Raw genomic sequence first — 22,321 nt, forward strand, 5'->3', positions numbered from 1 at the left:
TGAATGTTATTCTAAATCAAGAGTTCAACCAGCTCTGCCAGTCACACACACTGCGCCTAAACAGGGTTTCCAAAGCACTCTGTTCTAGAGAACAGTTTTTAAAACTTCCTCTTAACCATGATTTGTCTGGCCTGTGTAAAGCTGAATTAGCCTCAGCTGCCGTAAACTAGTTCAGGAAGCACAATTTAACCACAGGGTAGATAGAGACATAGAGTGAAATCCTGACTTCACTGAAGTCAATAGGTGTTTTGCCATTGATTTGAATAGGGTCAGAATTTCATGCACCCATAGTCTTTGTAAGTATTTCTGGTTCATATCCCAACCTTAATGACAGGAGCCTGCTATCATGCTGCTGCCCATGATGCACTTGTGGCTATAGTACTGGCCTAAGAGACTGGGAGTCAGAACTAGGATCTGTTTTCCTGCCCTGTCATAGACTTCCTGTGTAACCTGAGGCAAGTTAGGTAATCTCTGTGCCTCCGTTCACTACTATATCTGCAAAATGGGGATAAGGCTTCCCTACCTCACAAGGGTGGGAGGTGCTCAGATACTATGGGGATGAATGCCATAGAGAAGCCTATAAATAAACCTCTCCTAAAGGTTAATAAAGGGGCAATGACACTGCCACCCTCCAAACTGACAAGGGGCAGTCCTGCTATTGACAAGACTGCTCTCTGGCCTTTCCCTTCCACTGCAAACAAACCAGAGCAAAGACAGCAGAGTCTGGGGTAGAGATCAAACAAACTTATCTGCAGGTGGGGACATGAGAATTGCAACATACTCAGCCAGTCCCATCTGAAAGAGCCTTATGCCCAGCTATAGAGAATTCTCAGTACCTTGGGGAAAAATGAGACATATTTGATTCTCTCTTTTCAAGTAAAATATAATACAAATTACATGACCAGTCTACTGAAAAGCATGAGAAGAAGGTAACTGGTTTCACTTTATAAAACACTGTACTTATGATGAGATCATCTTTATCTTAGCATCCCAGGATCTAATCCCGCAACTCTTGTTAAAGCAGAATTTAGACAAATTTCCAGTGACTTCAAAGGAAATTTTGCCTGAGGAAAGACTGTAGGATTTGGTCCATCATATTAATTCCAGATAACACTAGTTAGGTTGATCTAATCTGCCCTTAGTATTTTGCAGGCATTGTTTACATTATTCTTGATATTGCTTTATCCCACCTGTTTTTGCCATCATGATGGCCCAAGCAACTCTTCTGGTAATCTATTTGCTGCTCAATTGTTTCTATTGTTTAGTATTTTTTTCTTAATGTCTACCTTAATTTTTTTTTCTTCCTCAACTTCAGGCCACTTCTCCTTATCCTACCACCTTCTGAAACAGAATAATCCCCTTCTTTTTTTTTATTTTTACCCTGGAGGTATTTATAGGTCTTATTGTACTCCACTTAGCTTTCTGTTTTCCAGACTATGTAAATCTGGCTCCATCAGTATCTCCTCATGTTTCTGGTACGTCAATCCTTTTTGCTCTCCCTCTAGTAGATGGTGCACAATATAGCATGCATCCATCTAGCTAGTTATCTGTGTGCATACATTTTGCATGTGCACAAATGTGTGTGCAAATGGAGCACTTAGATTTTTAAAATCTCTACCTTAATTCCAGGTATTAATGTAAGATGCAAAGAGGCTGATTCAGATGTACATATTAGCGTGTAAAATCCAATGATTTTCCTGTTGAAAAAAAGTTAACTTCCCTCCAGGCCACTTCAGTTTTATTTTTTCCAGGGAACAGTGAAGAAAAATGAGGGGGGAACCCCACCAAATTCCTGCAGGCTGTACTATGGAGGAGTCCAAAGTGCTTTAGGTGATGGTGTTTTTTCACACACATTTCATAATTTAATTACAACTCAAAATGCTTAAACAGTAAGTCTCACACCACACCTTTGATGTAGGAATTATTCCCACATGATAGAGGGGAAACTGAGGCACAGGAAGACGTTGAATGACTTGTCTGAGGTCTCCCACAGCAAACCAATGACAAAGCCAGCAATAGATTACTGATTGCCTGAAGGCTATTCATTGCTTTAACTACCAGATAATACTCCCTAATTTTGGTACATTATACCACCAAACAATCTCATTTATTCAAATAAGTATTCAACAATCATCATTTTCCAAACTCGCAAGACTTAATTCTATGTACTTTAATTCAAATAAGTAAAATATCTGGATATATCTGATATGCCCAGCCATATGAGATAAACATTAATTAGATATTTCTGACAAAGCTAAGCAGTCAAGTAGTTAGCAATTCTGGGATTTAGGATCAGTACTCACAATTAGTCTCCAAAGTTAACACACCATTAGAATAAATGGGAGAAACCCACCCTTCTCCTGGGTGCTATTTCCCTCCTAAAGATATAGACCAGTGATGTCAGGATGTCAGCCAGGATCTCTCTCGATCCAGGATTTTGGTTTGGCTCGTTATAGACATAGGAGCCAGCGATGGGAGGAGTTAAGGGCACCCAGCAACTTTCAGATGACCAGCAACTTGCTGGATCGAGCTGCAAATTTGCAAGAATTGTTGTCAATGAACCAACACTAGTGCACATGCACATGCACATTCCCAGCCTCAAAGAAAGAGCCAGGAACTGTGCATTCCTTTTTATCTGGGCTTTTCTCCACTGCAGCCCGGCCCACCTGAACACTGTCAGAACAAGTTTGGGTTTCTGAATTGTGATCTCCACATTTCTCCCAGGGACTACCTTTGGAGTCAAACTTCTCTAAAGTCAGACCTTCATCCCGATTGTCCTGGAAAGACTAAGAATATGAGGATGCACTTCATAAAGCCACCCCTACAGTCCCTCTGATGGAGATGGATTATAATTTACAAATGATTAAAACCCAATTAACAACACTAAAATAGACCCCAAAAGACTGTAGTGCATCTGTTTATCTTTTCAATGCTATCTTCACAGCCAGAAGGGCTGTATCCTTTTGTAAATGAAAACTTAGATAATAAAGAACACATTCTGCAGGAAATCTGGAGGAAGACCTTACATCCTTAGAAATCACTGGTTTTCACTGCCCAGAAAATTGTCTATTGTCCCGGGTAATATGTTAAATGCTGGTAGTGCACTGACTATGTACCAATAGAACAGCCATTATGTATTCCACAGCAACACATACACAATTATTTGCCTGCATTATTAAGACAGGGAACTTGGCCCAATCCCTATCATGTATTCCTTCTGAACACTTCCAGAGCATGAGCTGGGTGAAAAATGTTTTTTTTTCTGTCCTGCAAAAAATTCTTGAGATTGAAACATTTTTCCTGTTCCGAATTAGGACAAAGTCAAAATCTGAAAATTTCCATGACCTGAAAATATGAAAAATTGGGTCAATCTAACCACTTAATTTTGATTATCTGAAAATGTTTTATTTCAGTTTTGACCTTTTTACAAAATAATTGTAAAGTTGTGAAACAAAGTTGTTTCGAATTGAAAATTTGAAGCTTGTTTCAAAATTGTCAAAATGGAATGTTTTGATAATTTCAAAACTATTTCCCCCAAATTCAGGAAATTCATTGAAACTGACCCCCTTTCACCAAAAAATTTGATTTTGACAAATCTGCTTTTTCTGATGAAAAGAAGTTTCAACAAAAAATTCCCATCCAGCTCTAGCAAGAGCAATGTTAACTGTTTCTTGGGTGCCAGAGACAGGCAAAAAGGATTTAATAGAGCGTTTCTGACAACATAGGTAACTATTTAAACAGGCCTGTGAAATATATTTGCAGCTCCCCTATGTTATGATACTGTCTCTTCTCCCATAATTTCCAGTGCAACTCTACTGTCTTCAGATTATGACCTCAAGGACACCTATGCATGGATTTGTATAGGTCTGACTGGCTCCGCAATGGTAACATGGACTTGGCCTGTTCCTGCAAAGATTTAAACACATGATTAACTTAATGTATGAGATTAGTCCCTTACTAAGATTGTTCTATGTTTGTACAGTTCGTAGCACAGTGGGGTCCTGTCCAAGACTGGAGAGCTCTTATAATAATAAGTTAAGCACATGTGCAGTCTTTGCAAGACTGGAGTCTTATTAAACAACTCTGTTGATGAGGCACAAGAAAGAATTCAATCCATCTCTCTCATAATACTGTTGGCTAAGCAATGCTAATAGGAGTAAAGTAATTTACTATTGTCCCTAAGGAAGCAGATATTAATTTGACTATATACAAGGAACAGCTCTGTGGAGTAAAAAGGTGACATTTTTGCGTAGTAAATTTTCAAAGTAGAACTGCACTGTAACATGCCTGTGGCTGCCTAACCAATAGGCAGTGGCAAAGTATCACTGTTTTCAAACAATTCAAGAACTTCATTCCTTAAAAAAAAAAAATCACCCCAGAGGGTAAATGTATGTGAAAACTTTACAAGAATGTTTAGCTGCAGCTGAATGCTTTACAGCTCTAACTAGATTTGTGTTTCTACTCTCCTGTACATTTACCATCAGGCTTTTAGTCATTTCATGAAAATATAAATTCCTATTTCTAAAGAAATAATTTACTAACCCTGACCAGCTGCAAGGAATCCAAAATGTCAAAAGGTATTAAGTCCAGAAATAGTTGTAGCCAGATGCAAAACATTATTCTTTCCAACGAAGGTCCTTTCTTGACACTTAGTATATGTATGTATGCATTTAGTTATTAAAGATAAATTGAGCAATGGTTACTTGCACTTTTTAACATATTTTAAATTTGCAAACACTTGGTAGAATTTATTCAGCCCATAAGTTCTCAGGGTGAAATAAAACAATGGCTAAGATCTCTCGTATGCAGAGATTTTCCAATAGCTTTGTGCTTTAGGGAAAAAAACTCTGAGGACCACAGGCAAAAACTGTATAAACGGAACCATCTGACTGGGGATTGCAAATGACCAATGATGTCTAAACTATGCAAGTGTAGTGCCAGACTGGCCTGAGATTAAGTTACAGTGTGGAATGACCTCACTGCTTACACAGAACTCAGCTCTTCTTTGGGTCTGGCAATTAAATTAATCAGGAATTTTACTGTACCTATGTCTACATCTCTTTTTGTGAAGCTCTTCAAAGTTCATCAAATCACTGAGCCTGATATTCATACCCTTACATGCTATTTGGGACCTTGATTACTATGTTCAGTGGTTACTGTAGGCAGTGACTGAAAATGTTTATAAAAGAGACGATAAAAATCAGACAAAGAGGCTCCCTGTCTGCGGCCATCTGTTGCGTTATGTTTGACAAGCACCAGAGAGGAGAGAAACGTTATCTGAGGACTGAATAACTTCCTAAAGTGAGAGAGATTTTGGTAAGTTCATTTGTTTTTTCTGTACCTTTTCTTCCTGTTAAACAACTTTTCCCCATTACTGACACACAAAGAAAGGAACCAATGATCATCCCAAGCACCAAATATTGCAGAAAACAAGCATCATCTGGCGGTGATAGGGGAGAAGGGATTTGTGTTTAAAACTGGCTATTGTTGATAGTTGAGGGACAGAATAGCTATTCTAAACAGCCTACCCAAAAATGTAGATATCAAAGATTCCAGCAGCTTTATTTCTTTGCTCTGCCTTCCAAGACCCATCCCCGTTACTTCAGGTAACACCTTACAGTAGCTGAGCTATACCATTTGCTAACGTATTTATTCCTTTTAGGGGGAGATTAGTTTGTAAGAAGCACACTGTAGTCAACTACCAAAGACAAAAGCCTCCAAACTAAAGCTGGAATCTGAAAGAATACTTAGCAAGTTACACAAAGGCAGAAAGAGAACGCATTTGTATTGACCCTTAGAGGAAAAAGTTGGCAGAACACTCTCAGTGAAATAAAACAGTTGGGGGGAAAACACATGTCCTGCAATTCCTTTGCTTATGATAGCAAGTATCATTTTCAATGGGCTTGAGAGAGTGAAAACCCCTCTGCTTGTTTTGGATTAAAATGAATTGATTCAACTGTAAATTAGCAACAGATGATATGTGAGTGAGTGAGTGTGTTGTGAGACAGTATTTACAGTTTTGGGCCATATTTTTCACTCCCCAAAATTTTTGAGCACAATACAGTTAAAAAAATGATACTCCACATATGTAAATCAACCTAGAATTATAAACATGCTGCATATTGCCAGTGTCATCACTGCCAGACTTTAATTCATCCTTTAGCAACAAGGTCCCAATTCAACAAAATACTTCAGTACATACCTCAAGCTAAGTTCTTTGCTGAACATGGAGAGGTTTAAGCATGTGCTTAAATGTTTTGCTGAATCAGAGCCCAAATCATGGAATGATAAACAAAGGTGGTTATGAAACACAGGTGAGCTCTCATACGACAAATGAAATAGCACATTTTAAAAATGTGTAAGTGGATTGATTTAACATAGGAGGCAGTCACTGTAACTGGCATACAGTGGCTACAGGTTGTCTACTTTGGTTAAAGAAAAAGGGTCCAACTTCTGTTCTCATTCACACTACTGCAGACCCACAGGGTTGAATTCACCATTGGCATAAGTGGGCACATCTCTGAGTTCAGGCAAGTAGCATCCATTTAAACAAGCAGGAAAGTTAGTCTGCTGACTACAGGGGATTTGTATGGATGTGAATGTGGACAAAACTGTGCCTCAATTGATTATTTTCCTCAGGAAAATCTCAATTTAATTCCTTACAGAAGAGACCCATGAAGGAGGACATTTTCTCTCTGTTTTAAGTTTATGCATAAAGGGGTAGTTATAGATCCGATCCTTATAAAGAAAAGGGTAGAGCTAGGCACAAAACCATGTTTTCTAATGCTATTTTCCCGCTTTTAGTGTAATGAAAATTTGTGAAGTTATTTCGCAAATTGCTTGCTCATTTTTGCAACCAGTTTGTGAATATCCTGTGGACAGGGGTTATCTTAAAATAGAATTTGCTAGTTTCATTTTACACTTGAAACACCATAGGAAAAGCTAATGAGAGAATATGAGAGAGAGAGAGAGAAACTATTCTGATAAATATTATCTGTTTTAACTTCAAAATACATTTGGTCAAATTCTGCTATCAGTTACAAGGCATCCAACACCATTGTACCTATTTAACAAAGCACAATTTGACCCATTACTTCTTTCCTAGGTATATATATTGAAAACCTCCCCCACACAGTGCCAAAGTGCAAACATATAGGGGCAGATTCTGATTTAAATTGTAACCCTACATAGGCCTAAATCCTGCAGCCCTTACTCAGGAAAAACCACCATTAAAGATAATGCTGGCTTTGCCTGAGTAAGCACTGACAGGAAGTGGCAAAATTCTGCAGACATCTCTAACCTGATGCCAGAAAACATTGTAAGAAGACTGGCACTCACTGAACCTCTGTTCTGATTGACAGCTGAGTTTCCCTTCATTTACACAGCATGAGCTTTCCCCTCTCCCCTGCAAAGTGATCTGGAATTCTATCTGAGTAAGATCATCATACTTTGAGCCAAAATACTTTGACATTTTAAAACGGTCTTGTTCTCAGACAACCCTGTACTGTCAAAGGGCAATGTCAATGCAAGTAGTATTACATTTACTTCTTCCTGCTGTATTGTGATATATGGATGAGTATACACATTATACATGTGTGTTGCTCAGCCTGTCTGCTTTGTTCTTATAAGCAGAACTGAGCAAACTATGCACAGTGAATTAATTCAATAAATATACCCCCTTTTCTCAGTTCATGAATTATCGTAACCAACTGATTTTTAAAAATGTATCTAGTGGTTTGGAGTTGTTTGACAGAGTGGTTATGTGAGCAAATTTCAGTCTACCAGTTGTGTACAGATGCTATGCTTAGGCTATTTATTCTTCATTATTTGTTGAGAGAAACTTGTCACAAAAGTCATGTTGTTGTTTCTGCTTCCTGATTAGACCCCTGAAACTTTAAAATAGGAAGATAATTAATAGCAAACACTCTCATCCACACTTGAATGGAGGTCTCCGTAGCCGTAGTCAAGCCCAAAGCATTTGTGTGAATAGCCATATATTTGCAAACGTAAGAAAATAGGTGCTGGAACTTCAATCAAGATTTTAAAAAATGAGTACTAATTGGCACTCATTTTTGAGCACCCAATTTAGCACACTCTCAAAGGGGATGGATTTTTTAGAACCACGGAGCACCTGCCATTTGAAAATTAGACCTCTGAAGTTGGTGTCATGTTTCATGGCACACAAACAAAGAAGCTAGATAATAAATACTCTTGTTGGAAAGTTATAACAGAACACTACTTTATTACTTAGAAATCAGAACGACAACACACAAGAATCCGAAACCAGCGAGACAAAAAACAGGCTGCTCCCTGAAATAGAGAGGCACAACTCACCCGATCTTAATTTGAACATAATAGCTGACAGTCTAGGTTATGTGCTTTACTACAGAGTCCCCTAGCCTGCAAGCAGGATCAGGAAAACACCCTGACCATTTAAAGTAGCAACTTACAATTTCAATATACCATAGTTGAGCAGCCAAAAGTTGAGGCAGTCACTTTTAAAAATCTTGGCCATTGGTTTAAACAACATTCTGATGTTGGACTCTCAGGCCATCAAGCCTTTGCAGTTGCGCAGGAATGGACCAAATGGCGAACGATTGCTATGGCTGATTGTCTGGCTAAACGTTGAAGAAGAAGAAGATTGGTTTAAAGCCAACAGCCATCCAAAATCCAAGCAATGTAAGCAAACACTGATTGACAACATTCAGCCAGATGTACTTGCAAGTGGGAGGCAATCAAACATAGAAATCCAAAATATCAGGTTTCTTATTCTTGTATATCTTGCTACACACAAGAAGCAAACAGGCTGAACAGTGTAACAATCATGCACAGGGCCACATAAGCCAGCATCAGATTTGTTATTGTAAGAACAATAGCATCCTAATAACTTTAATGTTAGCTATATTGCAGCTTTCATCTGAGAGAACAAATATGTTTATAAGTACTATATGAAATTTATTCCTACTAACTTCCCAGCTATAACAAACAGCATCACAACATTTGTTATAACTGGGAAGATAGCAGGAATAAATATATTTCTAAGGGAGATTGCATTTTGGTACTTCCAGCACTGATGAGTTAGCAGGCAATGTCAATGTAAGAAAGGTTACAGACAATTTTTGAAGTGGCATGAATGGGAGAGTAGAGATGGGCAGATATGCATCTGGATAGATGCTTTACTACTTTGTTTGATAATGGAAGGAAGAGAAAGAATTTTAATGTTTGTTGCAAACTTTCTTATTCCTGAGCAGCTGGAAAATTGCATAATAGGCTGTCGTGAGCCATGAAATATAGACCCAAACTTCCCCAAAGCTTAGGGCTTTGGTTCTTGTGTTCTCATTTGGGCCTCATCTCTAACTCTTGTTATTTATTCATGCTTCTTAGATTTGGCTTGTTATTTATTCATGCTTCTTAGATTTGGCTATCTATTTGAATTTTCCGTCTGGAATAGTACTTGCCCACACTAGTTTCACTGAATCTTTCCAGGGGGCCGAGTTTGCATGATTTCATAAATATTTATTTTTGCTGAGAGTTTCAGGTTCATTTCAACGCAGAAACTCAACCTGAAACCAGCTAGTTGAATTGGAACTGTCAAACTGACAAATGCCAGTGTTTCTCTAGAAGACCAACAAATTGCTGGTTTTGCAATTAAGCTCTATTGTGAAACTTGCTAGGGACACTCAATCCCCCTTTTTGCTGCAATCCCAGGGAAGCCAGAATCTCTCAGCAAAAAGATTCAGCTAAATTTCTTGAGAACCTTTGGGTGCTTAGATAGTCAAGTTGAACCCCCTAAACCAGGCAAGTTAGAAACTGTTGATTTCCAGTTTTGTTATGAGAGTTCTACACAGCTCTAAATAGTACCTGGGTTTTGAATAGTGGGACTTTATTACATTTTCACCCCAAAGAACAGGGTGTTTGTTTCAAATTGGGACCTTCACAGAATTGTCTTAGTGGCTAGAACAGTTGCAGAGAGTGAATGAGTCTGATGAGCTGAACCTGGGTTTACTGTGCAGTGACTGTATCAATGGTTCTCAGCCTATTTACCATTATGGGCCGCATATGCAGCTGTGTGTGTGTTATGTGGGCTGCATCCACACAATATATAGACTACACGTATGGCCCTGAGAATGCCACATGGGTCGCAGCTGTGTGCTGATTGGGCCACAGGTTAAGAACCACTACTGCAGACATAGCCTCAGTGCCCTGTGCACTGCTCTGGCAATGTACAAGTGCCTTAAAATGGCACGTGCACTTTGCACTCACTTTAAGTAACAATGTAAAGAGAACAATGTATAATTGAGACTCAGGCCAAGTATGTTTTATTCTTCACCCTTCCTTGTGCTCATGTAAGGAATTTGAAACTGAAGCTATTTACAATATGTTGAAATCAAATGCCTGTCTCCCTCTCTGTCGTCTGGAGAGCTGAAACATTGTGGAGCCTATAAACCAATCTAGTATTTTAGAGCACTGTTTTCCTATGAAAAGTGCCCATTTAGAGGCCAACTCCAGAAGTTCTGAACACCCACCGCTGACATTAGGTTCATTTGCCAGGATCAGGCCCTCATGTTGCAAATTGTATTAAGAATCTATGTTACTGTAGTTTTAAATCTGAAGTTAAATCTCAACTCAATGAAGCCCCAAAGCTTCCAAAAGATTTTATTTTAAATTGCTTTCCTATTTCAGATTCCCTGTTTGTGTAAATTGTTTGTAAAATCCTTTTACACAGTGATTCATTCATAGCAGCACTGGCTGCTAGATTTCCTCCAGCTAGTGCAAGCCATTAGTCCAGCTGCAAAGCCCTCTTTAATTCATGCAATAGTTTGGGTCTTGTGGACATTCTGTGGGTTTCTTTCATGCTTTAAGCTCCAGTTGGGCTATTTATAACTGTCATTTTCAAGTGTTGCACTCTGTTAAAACTGCAATCACGGTTGTTTTACACTGTATATTTATACAGAAATGTGGCTAGTCAAGAAGCATAGAAACCTCAGTTCTGAATATAGTAAGTTCAGTCTAGAGCTCCCTGTGCACCCAGAATAGACTAAGCTGAGGCAGATCCTCCCAAGTATGTTTTTTTTTAAACTTAAAATGTATCATTAACTTACAAGAACACAATCAAGACTGACAGGAGAGAGCCAGATTCGTGTCCATTTCATGCCCTGTGTGTACGCTGTTTGATCACAAACAGCCTAGGGCACTGGGAATGGTGGTGGATGGTCACTCAGCACACCTGCAATTATGACCATGTTACAACCCTTGTTTTGTGACATTTTCAAGAGAACATTGATTTTAGGGCAGGTTATATGTAGGACTGGTTAGATATCGAGAGTTTCCATCCCTAAGAACAAGACTTGTGGGCACTCAGATACCTTGCCTACACACAAAGGCCTAGCTGCTGTCCTGTGCACCATTAGCAGTGCTGGAGCCCTCCCCCCCCCCCCCCCCGGCATTTGGACTTGTGTAGAAATGTAGCTGAATCAGTCAGAATTCCTCACAAGGGCTCTCCAAAAGCATGCACCAGTGTGCCTGTTGCACCCCCCTGGAAGAGGGTGCAGCATCCTTCCCTAGCCCAGCTCCATTGGCTGGTGTGGAACAGATGGGGTAGGGACCACGGACTTACCCTCATTCCTTTCCTCCTCTTTCTGAGCACTTATTGCCTGCAGAAGCCTCAGAAGGAAGCAGGTGCTATGCTCTTAAGATATGTCTGCACAACAGAGGGGAGTGTGCTTCCTAACACAGGTAGACAAACATGCTAGCTTAAGCAAAGTTAGCATGGTAAAAATAGCAGTGTGGCTACGGCAGCAGCTCAGGCTAGTCATCCAAGGACCTGGGTATGCACTCAGGCAGCTAACCCGAGCCACTGCCCACACCGCTCTTTTTAGTGCACTAGCTCGAGCTGAGCTAGCACCTCTGTCTACCCACCCTGGGAAGCAAGGCCCCAGCTGAAGTGTAGGTCGATCCCCAGCGTGATCCTGAATAGCCCCAGTGCAGGGGAGCAAGGGAAGGTGAAGCTCCTTATGCCTTTCCCTGCTTGCACAGCCAAGCAGAGGCTTGCCAGAATCTGGCCGTCGAATGGAAATGGAAGGTGCTGAGAGATAAGGGACTTTATGCTCTTTGGATCTGCCAAACAAAACAAAGCTCCACTAATTCTTCTTCTCGCCCCTAGGAAGAGCATGGTCAGAATTCCCATTCCTGGCCCCTCCCTTCTCTAAGAAGAAAGGATACGTCCCCTCCCAGTTATACCCTAGCCGTATACCCCTCCTGTTAGAAAAAAAGAGGCTGCACCCTCAAGCGCAGATTATCTACTCCCTAAATGATTTTTGGCTGGTGCTGGTCCCACTTGTCCATACAGAGCTACTCTGGGCTCAGTGCCAATGGTTCACTGCATGTTGCCTGCTCCCTGGAATGAGGATGCGGATTAGGCAGTTCATACTGAGAGGGCAGGTCGAGGGTTCAAAGTAGGGTGTTCGGGCCAGTGGCATTCACTGCAGGCTGAGACTCAAACTTGTCCCAATGTTTCCAGCTGGCGGATGTTCTGAGTGTGCTCTATATCTGTATATGTGTAAATAGTTAATATTAGATGGCGCTCAAGAACATGTAGCATAGCCCCTCCTGGGTGTTGCAGGACCAGTACAACTTGTGGAATGCAAATAGGTTTCTTTGTGCAGCTCTTAACCAGTGCCTGTAGTGGCCAACATAAGCCCGGCAGTTAGTCAGTCTGCAGTGAGGAATTCCTAGTCTCCCAAGTGTTAACTGTCCTCTTTTTTTTTTTTTTTTTTTAAACTATAGATGGAGCTGGTAATAATCTCGATGTTGCATAACACTTTCCATTTTAAGAGTCTTTTGACAGTTTTTGAGAAGCTCCACTACATCCATTGTTTGCAGTAGGCCTTTGAAATCTGACAGGGAGAAGGCCCTTGGGCTAAAGATATGCTTTTTCTTTGTTCCATGAGATTCTATTCAGATTTAGTTGAGTTAAAGACATTTGGAAATTGCTATTTCCCATTCTGTGCACTGAATGAGGCTGGGTCTCATGGAAAAAGTAAGTAGTAGTTAAGGTTGCCTGGGTAACCAAAATACTGGCAATGCCTAACTTTTGAGTGCTTGATTTGCAACCTAAATAATTTTAAATGCAGTTTTGTATCTAATTATATGAAGGTTAATGTGACATTATGGGATGTAATCCAGGCCAGTGAGGGTCTGGGTCACGCCTGCTCTGAATGCCTTGCTGCAGTAGCTCCCACCTGGGCCACAGACAGCCTTCCAGCATGTGAGCCACACACTGAGTTTCTGTGTGCAACTGCAGCCTGCCAGCCACACTTGGGTTTACATGCTGTTTTTCACTGGCCGTGGTTACTTCTGCCAGGTGACCCCAACAGACTCCAAGTCCCTGATTTCCCCCCAAAATGTGTGTCTTATACTGCCCAGCCCCCTCCTGGACAGTCCAGGGATATTAGGTCTGTCCATTGTCCCTTTAAGAGACTATACAACAACTTGCCACCTTAAATGGAGTTACCCAGACCATCTAACTTAAACACATTGGGTTAGTTTTAGTTAAAGAATAAAACAAGTTTGTTTAACTACAAAGAGACAGATTTTAAGTGAATACAAGTAATGAGGGACAAAAGTCAGAAATGGTTACAAGAAAAATGAAGGTTAAACACTTCCTAGTGCCCAGCTTCACAAACTATACTTGATTTAAGGTAGAGTCCTTACCAATCCTTTGGAATTACTGACCAAACTTTTCACATCAGGACCCCTCCCCCAAAGCCCCACAGCTGTTTCTTTTGTCTCCTCAGGTATAAAAAGGGAGATTGCTTGGAAATATCCTATATATATATTTATCCTGCCACTTCATAGCCAGAGGATGGGGAAGGAAGGACCAGTGATTAGGGCACTAGCCAGGGCCTTGGGAGATCTGTGTTCAAGTCTCTTCTCCATCACAGACTCTTATGTGATTTTGGGCAAATCCCTAAGTCTTTCTGGGTATGTCTACACTACAATTAGACACCCACGGCTGGCTGGTGCCAGTTGACTCGGGCTGGCAGGACTCAGGCTACTGGGGGGGTATTTAATTGCAGTGTAGATGATCTGGCTTGGGCTGCAGCCTGCGCCCTGTGACCCTCCCACCTCATAGGGTCCTAGAGCCCGGGCTCCTGCCTGCAACTGAACATCTACACCACAATTAAATTGCCCGTTCGCCCAAGTCAGCTGGCACAGGCTTTTGATTGCAGTGTAGACATACTTTCAGTGTTCCCCATCTGTAAAATGGGGATGCTAGAACTTCCCTGTACCACAGAGGTGTTGTGAGAATAAAAAAAAAGATTGTGGGATGTTCACATAGTAGGTTAGTGGGGATCACGTAAATACCTTAGATAGATAGCTTCTTGTCAGTCTTATTTTAATATTGAATGTACCAGCAGATCTTTTTATAGAGAAGTCTGATAGCATAATAGATATGAAGCCACTATAGTTCTATGGAAGTCACTCTAAAATCCTGTAAGAGTTAGTAGAGATTACAATCATCCTTCCTATAGGCTTTTGGAACCATCCCATAAATTATTACAGTGGGGAAAAAATATAAGATGGTCCAAAACCAATGAGTTAGTTTTTGTTAAATTCTGTAAAGTTTTTCCAAAAGGGCCTGTTACATAAAAATAAATTAAACTTAATACAAAAGATGCACAAGGATTGCTCAAGACACAATAAGCCATTTAGACCCAGGTTTACTTTCCTTCCAGCCAAACTGAGGTTTTAGAAATGTTATTTAATAATTGGACCAACTCTCTCAGGATCCCCTTCCTTTTTAAGCAGCCTGCACTATTATTGATACTGGGTCCCCCATTTGGGGGATGATTATTGGAAATGGCCTTCAGATCACCTGCAATTCAAGTGACTAGACAGCTACATAATACAGTTTGCACCATTTCCATTTCCACCCATAACGCTGTGGCCACAGAATGAGATATCAAGTTGAAGCTCCTTTCAAAGCATAACTCTGCCCTGGACACCCTCACATGTGCCAGATGGGCATGTGAAAGGGCTGCTTTGTGACTGGAACGGGCCAGAATTGTCCCTAGGGAGCACACACCAAGCAATAGCTCACTGCTGTTGGAGAGGATGCAGCATGTTCTCTGCTCTGTGTCCTAACAGCTCCACGCATTGGGTGATGGGATCATTGTCCTGTTCTTACCCAGCACCTACAAAGGTGCTAGAAGGCAGCAGAGACTGAGCTCCCCAGTGGAAGCAAAGGTGTGTCTTTCTCTGCCCTTGTGCACTCATGGAGAGGCTGACCCAGGTCTGGCCCAGAATTGTGCCCTTTGGGTCTTTGCCATCTATCAGCCTGGAAACAAGAGCATCCAACATCTCAGTGTCAAAGAATAGACTCCCTAATTAAATATGACAATGTCTTGATTAGAGACAAAGAAAACATCAATAAATGTTGGAGACCAGCAGCTGGTAAATCTGTACACAGGAAAACCAATGACCGTGGGCTTCCATTGTTAAAATTCACAGCAGAGATTACTTACCTTGGCAGATACGTATTTGAGACATACAACTTGTAGCTCTTTAGCTCAGAGGTGGGCAAACTACGGCCCGCAGGCCACATCCGGCCCCCAGCCCCTGAGCTTCTGGCCTGGGAGACTAGCCCCAGCCCCTCCCCTCTGCTGTCCTCCCTCCCCCACAGCCTCAGCTCACTCGTTCCGCTGCCGGCGCAATGCTCTGGGCGGCGGGACTGTGAGCTCCTGGGGCAGCGCAGCTGCAGAACCCAGCCTGACCTGGTCTCTGTGCTGCGTGCTGGTGGCGGCGGCCGGGCGGCACGGCTGTAGTGCCGCCAGCCACCGGTGCTCCAGGCAGTGTGGTAAGGGGGCAGGGAGCAGGTGGGGTTGGATAGAGAGCAGGGGAGTTCGGGGTGGTGGTCAGGGGACGGGGGTGTGGATAGGGGTCGAGGCGGTTGGGGGGGGGGACAGGGGATTGAATGGGGGCAGGGATCCCAGGGGGCAGTCAGGAAGGAGGGGCCGTTGGATGGGGCAGCAGTGGGCAGTCAGGGACAGGGGTTCCTGGGGCAGTCAGGGGACAGGGAGAAGGGGTGTTTGGATGGGGCAGGGGTCCCGGGGAGGGCTGTCAGGAATAAGAGGAGGGGTTGGATGGGGTGGCGGGGATCCGGAGGTAGTCAGGGCACAGGGAGCTGGGGTGTGTGGATGGGGCAGGGGTCCCGGGGGGCCATCAGGGAACAGGGGAGTTGGATGGGGCAGGAGTCCCGGGGGAAGGGGGGGCAGATAGGAGGTGGGGCCGGACCACGACCCCCTCTCCTAACCGGCCCTCCATACAATTTAGAAAACCTGATGCGGCCCTTGGGCCAAAAAGTTTGCCCGCCCCTGCTTTAGTTAGTACTACGCAAAACCATGTGTTTGTAAAAAAACAGGGGAAAATTTAGACTCAAGACTGTGAAAGCATGGAGCAGTGCTCATGACCTGTGCTGATAGCAAAATTAAATTGAATGTGTTTAACAAAACAGAACATCTGGGCTCACAGAAAGATAAAGAGGAACTAATGAAAATCACGCTGTTGATACTGGCAGTTTGAAAGTGAAATTAAAGGCTCATTTCCATCCTGGCCACTTGTGAGTGATGAAGAAAATGGGCATCAGATTGAATAATGTAAGTCTTGATCCCAGTTCTGCCACTAAGACCAGGCTATATTTCCACAAGGAGAAGAAGAATCAATGCTTCCCAGCACTTTGGGGACTGGAGGATGCAGTGTCCACTTCTTTGTGCCCCACCAACTCCCCACTTCCTTTGGGAAGGCTAACAGCAGCAGTCGTACTGTCCCTACACAGCCCTTGTGTTTCCCACCATCTGCGCCATAACCTGTCCATGCCTCTGGGATTTCTCTTTCAGTGAGTGGGTTACTACTACTTACCTAGCTGTAATGCTTCGAATGTGCTGTGAGGTCCTGAGAGAGGTGGTGTTCTAGAAGTGCAACTAGCCTTTTTATTACTGTTATACAACATAAACGTACTCCCACAGACCATAATGGGAGCATGACCAGGGTAGTCTCACACAGGATAGTCTCTTCTCCTTTCATTGGATGGGTTTGCTAAAAGAACCCCCGTAAAAGGCTGTGTTTGATACATCTTGAATGGGTTTTGCCACAGATGGGTCAGCCTCAAGGTCATTTTTTGACGGTAATGGTTTCTGTTTGATGGTATCTGAAGTCCAATTATGTTGTGCTGCTAATGCAAGTTTATATCCAGAGATCACCTGGCAATATTAGCCTCGTTAAAATAGAGCACAATTAAAATTATAGGTTGAAGCACCTTTTTGTGTGTGTGGAAAGTGAGAGACATTCCCATCCCTTTAACCGCGGGGGCAAGTTAGCAACTAGCCATGCTGTAGCTCTGCTCTGGCTGACAGCTTTTAGTACATGCATGGAGCTTCAGTGCTAAGAGCTGCCAATGGTGCTATATAAAACTCTTGTGATTATGGATGCATCCATCATCATTATAAATTAACAGGAGCCAAATAAAAGTGAGAAGAGCAAGCGAAGGGAAAAATGTTATAGCTTTAAATCACCCACTTTGCAACCTGGCATCCCATGAATAATCCCGCAGTGGATCCCACACGAGTAGGTGAAACCATAATTCTTAGTGTTATTTTGACACTAAGGATGGCCTGAGAGGTGAATTGGCAGTAACCCCTCAAAGAATAAACCTAAGGAAACAAAAATAGAAGAAGTGTTTACAGGAGAGAAATAATAGAGCCGTCATAGAAAAGGACATGTCTCCCGCAACAGTTTCCTGGCAGAAGAAATTCTGTAAGATCAAAGAACTATTTAGGAGGGCTTTGTTATTTTTGAAACAGGTTTGCAAAGACTGCATTTCATTACAGTAATCATGGCAAATCCTTTAAACAGAGAGCCTGTAACAGACCAGCCTATTTAAAGATGTGTCAGCATTAGGATAAATATAGCACCAGTTGGTAATGGCCCAAGAAGTTGCTTTAAATTCACTTGAGAATATTTATCATTTAAACTCCACCAGCCTATCGCCATACTATTAGATCTCACAGCCAAGCAGCACTGGGGTCTGGGAGACATCCAGCAAACTAATTGCTGGAAAAAAACCACCCACGTGCTGGGAATGTTGTAGACGGGACTTTTATTTTCTTATATTAGCACTGAGCTGATGCTCCAGCTCCATGATATTGGTGGATGATCGTGTTGCTTGAGATACCGTCATGCAAAGGAGACATAAAATAAAAACCCACCACATGTGGGCATTAAAGTTCTGCTGGCATACATTGTAAGAGATAGGGTGACCTGGTTGAATTCCAGTTTGTGTAAGTACTTTCTGCCTCCATAAGTTCATCCCGACCTTCTATTTGGATTGTCTATTTTTTTCTTCCTCTTCTGAACTGTCCTATAGTATGGGTGCCCATTTTAGAAGATGCTTATTTAATTGAAGATGTATTGTATTTCATTACTGGGAGCATCTGAGTTGGTAAATAAATGGGGCATGGTGTATAAGGCTTGTACCAAAATAGCTCACTGATACCCCAGAAAGACTGGAGCATCCATAAGGTTGTGCTCCCTGCAACTCTGAGAAGAGCAGACTGTATATTTTCAGCCTGATTCTCTTCTCCTTTGCAAACCAAGAGGAGTACAACTGCAGGAAATGAAATTGCACATGTAAAGCCTACATAAGAGGGAGGGGAATTAGACCTTTTATCTTCCAAAAGAAAGTAATCCTCAACAAAATAGGTCAAGTAGGAGCAAGGGGCTCACACATAGCTCCCTATAGAGCAAAAGTGAGGGAAGCCCACTTAAAAGTTGGCAGAGCTACTGTTGACAGGCCCAAAGTGGTGTTTCCCTCTGCATGTGCCTTCTTATCAAGCTGCTATATCAGCATGATGCAAATCGTGATGAGGTAATGTCAGCTCATTCTCCCACACAAGCAACTTCCCCTGCCCTTGCACAGCGGAGAGACCAGACACCCCCACAGCTGCGCTGCATACTTCAGCAGCCAAAAATCCTGTGGAGATAAGAGAGCATAGAAAGGGCTAGAGTCCGCAAGGGGTAAATGTGTGTGCTCATTAGAGCAGGGAAAATGCCCATATGCCTCTGCCAAGGGAACAAGGAAATGTACCAGGATTGCACTGTGTAACCTCTGTGGATGTAACACCAGGATGGATAGCATGAAACAGCCTTGTAACATGTGGCCGTATTGTTATTTGTTGGTACTGCAGTAGCACCTAAAGGTGCCCATCATAGGCACTAGTGCTAGGTGCTGTACATGTATTTAATAAAAAGACAATCTTTGCCCCCAAAGAGCTTACAGTCTTGGTTGTAAACTGGGATTCCCATCACTGGGTTGGCCCTTCAATAGGGAGGCAAGCTTAAAACTAGGCACAGGAACTAGGAACACTCTGATCAGGCTATTTGGAAGCTTTCTGTACTGCATGTGGTTATAAAAGCCACCTCAAGATGCCTTAAACAGCTCCATACCAAAGCTCAGCGAACCCACAGTTTGTAAAAGTATCAATCAGTAGGTGAATTCAAATAACAATCTTTTCAATTTTGCACCAAAATCCAACTTCGAGTTCTGACAACCGATCCAGAACAACTGCTGATCTAATACAAAGTAGATTATCCTCAAACAGGGCGAAAGTACACCATGAGAGAGGGTGCTAGCTTCAGCAATGCTGGTGCTGCACACAGCTATTTGAACAATACAATTTTTAAATTAAATTAAACAATCATTATAATGCATCATGGCCCCGGAGAAAAGAGAGAGCAAATTATGATAAGAACAGCGTTCCTAGACTTAATGTTAAAGATGATTTCAAGGGGGAGGGGCAGGGGCAGTAAAATTGGGTTTATGCCATTTATAACTATGTTACAGTGAATAAAGAAGGCTTGAAAAGTGTGTGTAGATGGGTGGGTTTTTTTAAGTTGACTTTCCTCCCCTCTCCCCCAGCATTTATGTTAGAAATTCATGGCCAGTTTGGCCTACCAAACCCTAGCATGATTGGAGAATTAGTGAAATGGCATCATAAGGACCAAAAGAGTGAAATAGGAACAACAGACCAGAGATGGGAAGGAAAAAATAAAATTAAGCTAATAAATTAGACTAATTAAAACTTTGGAGGTTTTGTTTGTTTTTAAAACATTTATTTAACATCAAAGCCTAGATTCTGGAGAAAGGAAATCTTAGTTAAACATTCAAACTCCTTCTTTCCATTAAGATGCAAGAGCTAACATCTTCTGAGATCTACCCTCTTCCATCCCTCCTTAGCAAAAGTTGAGCTGACATACCTGGTAATTCTGAAGAAAAAACCAAGCAGAGTCTCTTCCCCACTTAAAAAAAAAAGAATAATAAATTAATAATAGTTTGCCGGTCACTTTTAAGAATCAGACTTCAGGTACCATCAAATAGGAATTAGTTTTAAAACGTGGATATCACCATTTAAACACAATCATTTGCCCAGCCATTGTTGGTTTTAAGTGGTTGCATCTGGTCCATGTTGGCCAAAAAAATCATGTTTGAAATGTGAGAGCAAGAAGCATTAAAAAAAGGTCCTAATCTGCCGTGTGAAAAGGGATCATTAGTAGAATTATACAAAAGGGTGAGAGAAAGAAAAAACACAAAACCCAGCAAAGTCTGTAGCAGTCCCTTAATTCTCACTTCTGATTAAAATGTGATTAGTTATGAGTTACAGAAAGTGCATTGGTCCTTTACCAGCTCATTTAAGGATAACGGTGTGAGAAGATTCAATTATGAGCAATAATTTCTACAGTAACATTTAACTTTTCTTTGCAGGACTGTAGCATTTGGTTCTTCAAAGCACTGTATACTAATTGACCCCACAACTGTCACAGTAACAGCTGGTAGCTTCAGGTTTGGTCATGGTGAGAGTACTAGCAAAAAGGGATGCTACAAAAAGGGATGAAAGCCCCCCTATAAATGCAAAATTGAACCATGTGATTTGCACGATAAAGTTATTTGCATTTGAAATCATTGCTGCAGCTTCTGAGTGATGCCCTGTACAACATTAGCTTTCCAGCGAAGATGCGTCAAAACCAGAAACACCTCAGACAACATCTTGGAATTTCTCAAAATTTCAGATTAGACTCCTCAGATTTATCTGTCTCGTAATTTGGGTTCCAGGTTGTATCTAAAACCAGAAGGGACATTGGTTTCACTTTTGATATACCCAAAGTCTCAGGATGAAAACTGATCTTATAAGATTTCTGGCATTTGGGCTGTAACCTCGTGAGAAAAATTCATGAGACTGAAGTGTACTTGAATCCTAACCTGAACTTTAAACTGTATATGGTTTTATACTTGTGGCCTACACTAAGCCTAGTTCAGATCCAGTCCTGGTCCAACCAAACATTGTCTCTTTGATCCACAAGTACTTTTAAGTGCAGATGACAAATGAAGTGAATTAGCATTATAGATATATTAATACTAGTTACCAATTTATCTCATTTATCCTGTCCACTGTCATGCTGGATCAGTTGCATTTGGGGTAAATGAAAGCAGGATTCAGTGTCCTAGAAGGGCAGCTAGCAATGAGTGCAAGATAGGTGTTAATATTCCCCACGTACATCAGAATTAGGAGAGAAGGCATTGGTGGCTCTGGGATGAGGATATGTTTCACTAGAAAGATGAAAAGTCATTTTAACGTCCTGGTTCAGGAAGGAAAAGAGCCGGGAAGAAGCAAGGTACCACAGATTAGAAGAACAACTGCAATGGAAGAAGATAGAGTACAATGAGGTCTAGGAGAGGCAGAAGGTGCATTGATTACTGATATTCTCGGAGCTCAGCCCAAAAGGATCCCACCAATGCTAGAAGCCCGGCCCTCAAAAGATTATGTAAAAATTCCAGACGAGTTTGTATTGAACATATCTATATATCTACTATTGCTGCTGTGTGGGGTTCGATATCTAATGCAGGCAGACATGAGCAATTATCAGAGAAACAGCAAGAAGAGTCCAAATAACCCCCACATTGGTCTCAAGAGGTGTAGTGCCTGCCCTGATAAAAATGATTAAAAGGTTTAAACTTTAAGTGTATTTTTCCCTTGATAACATTTTACATGATATAGAGATTTTCATCTTGATCTATGGAAACCATGGACAGAGTAGCCTTTCCTCTGCATGACTTGCTGCCTCTCAAAACTCCTTCTACAACCCCTCCTCCCATAGGAAGAAAAAATGTATTTTAGAAAACCCCTTTTATTCAGATATTTTTATTGTTTGGTTGGTTGGTTGAGGTTTTATTTTTAAATCTGATGCCACAAGTATTATGCCTATATCT

The 22,321-nt window shown here is 41.6% G+C and overlaps 1 protein-coding gene across 1 annotated transcript in view; it reads left to right on the forward strand.

The window, feature by feature from the left end:
- The first annotated feature begins 4,986 nt into the window (after nucleotides 1-4,986).
- The window catches only part of LPAR4 (lysophosphatidic acid receptor 4), a 52,612-nt gene continuing 35,277 nt past the window's right edge, over nucleotides 4,987-22,321 (forward strand). Inside the window, exon 1 of the mRNA XM_034781737.1 lies at nucleotides 4,987-5,316. The gene's annotated coding sequence lies outside the window, so the exon portion shown is untranslated. The remainder of the gene's footprint in view (nucleotides 5,317-22,321) is intronic.

The sequence above is a fragment of the Trachemys scripta genome, chromosome 9 (assembly GCF_013100865.1).
Source record: "Trachemys scripta elegans isolate TJP31775 chromosome 9, CAS_Tse_1.0, whole genome shotgun sequence".
In the NCBI taxonomy this organism is placed as follows: Eukaryota; Metazoa; Chordata; order Testudines; family Emydidae; genus Trachemys; species Trachemys scripta.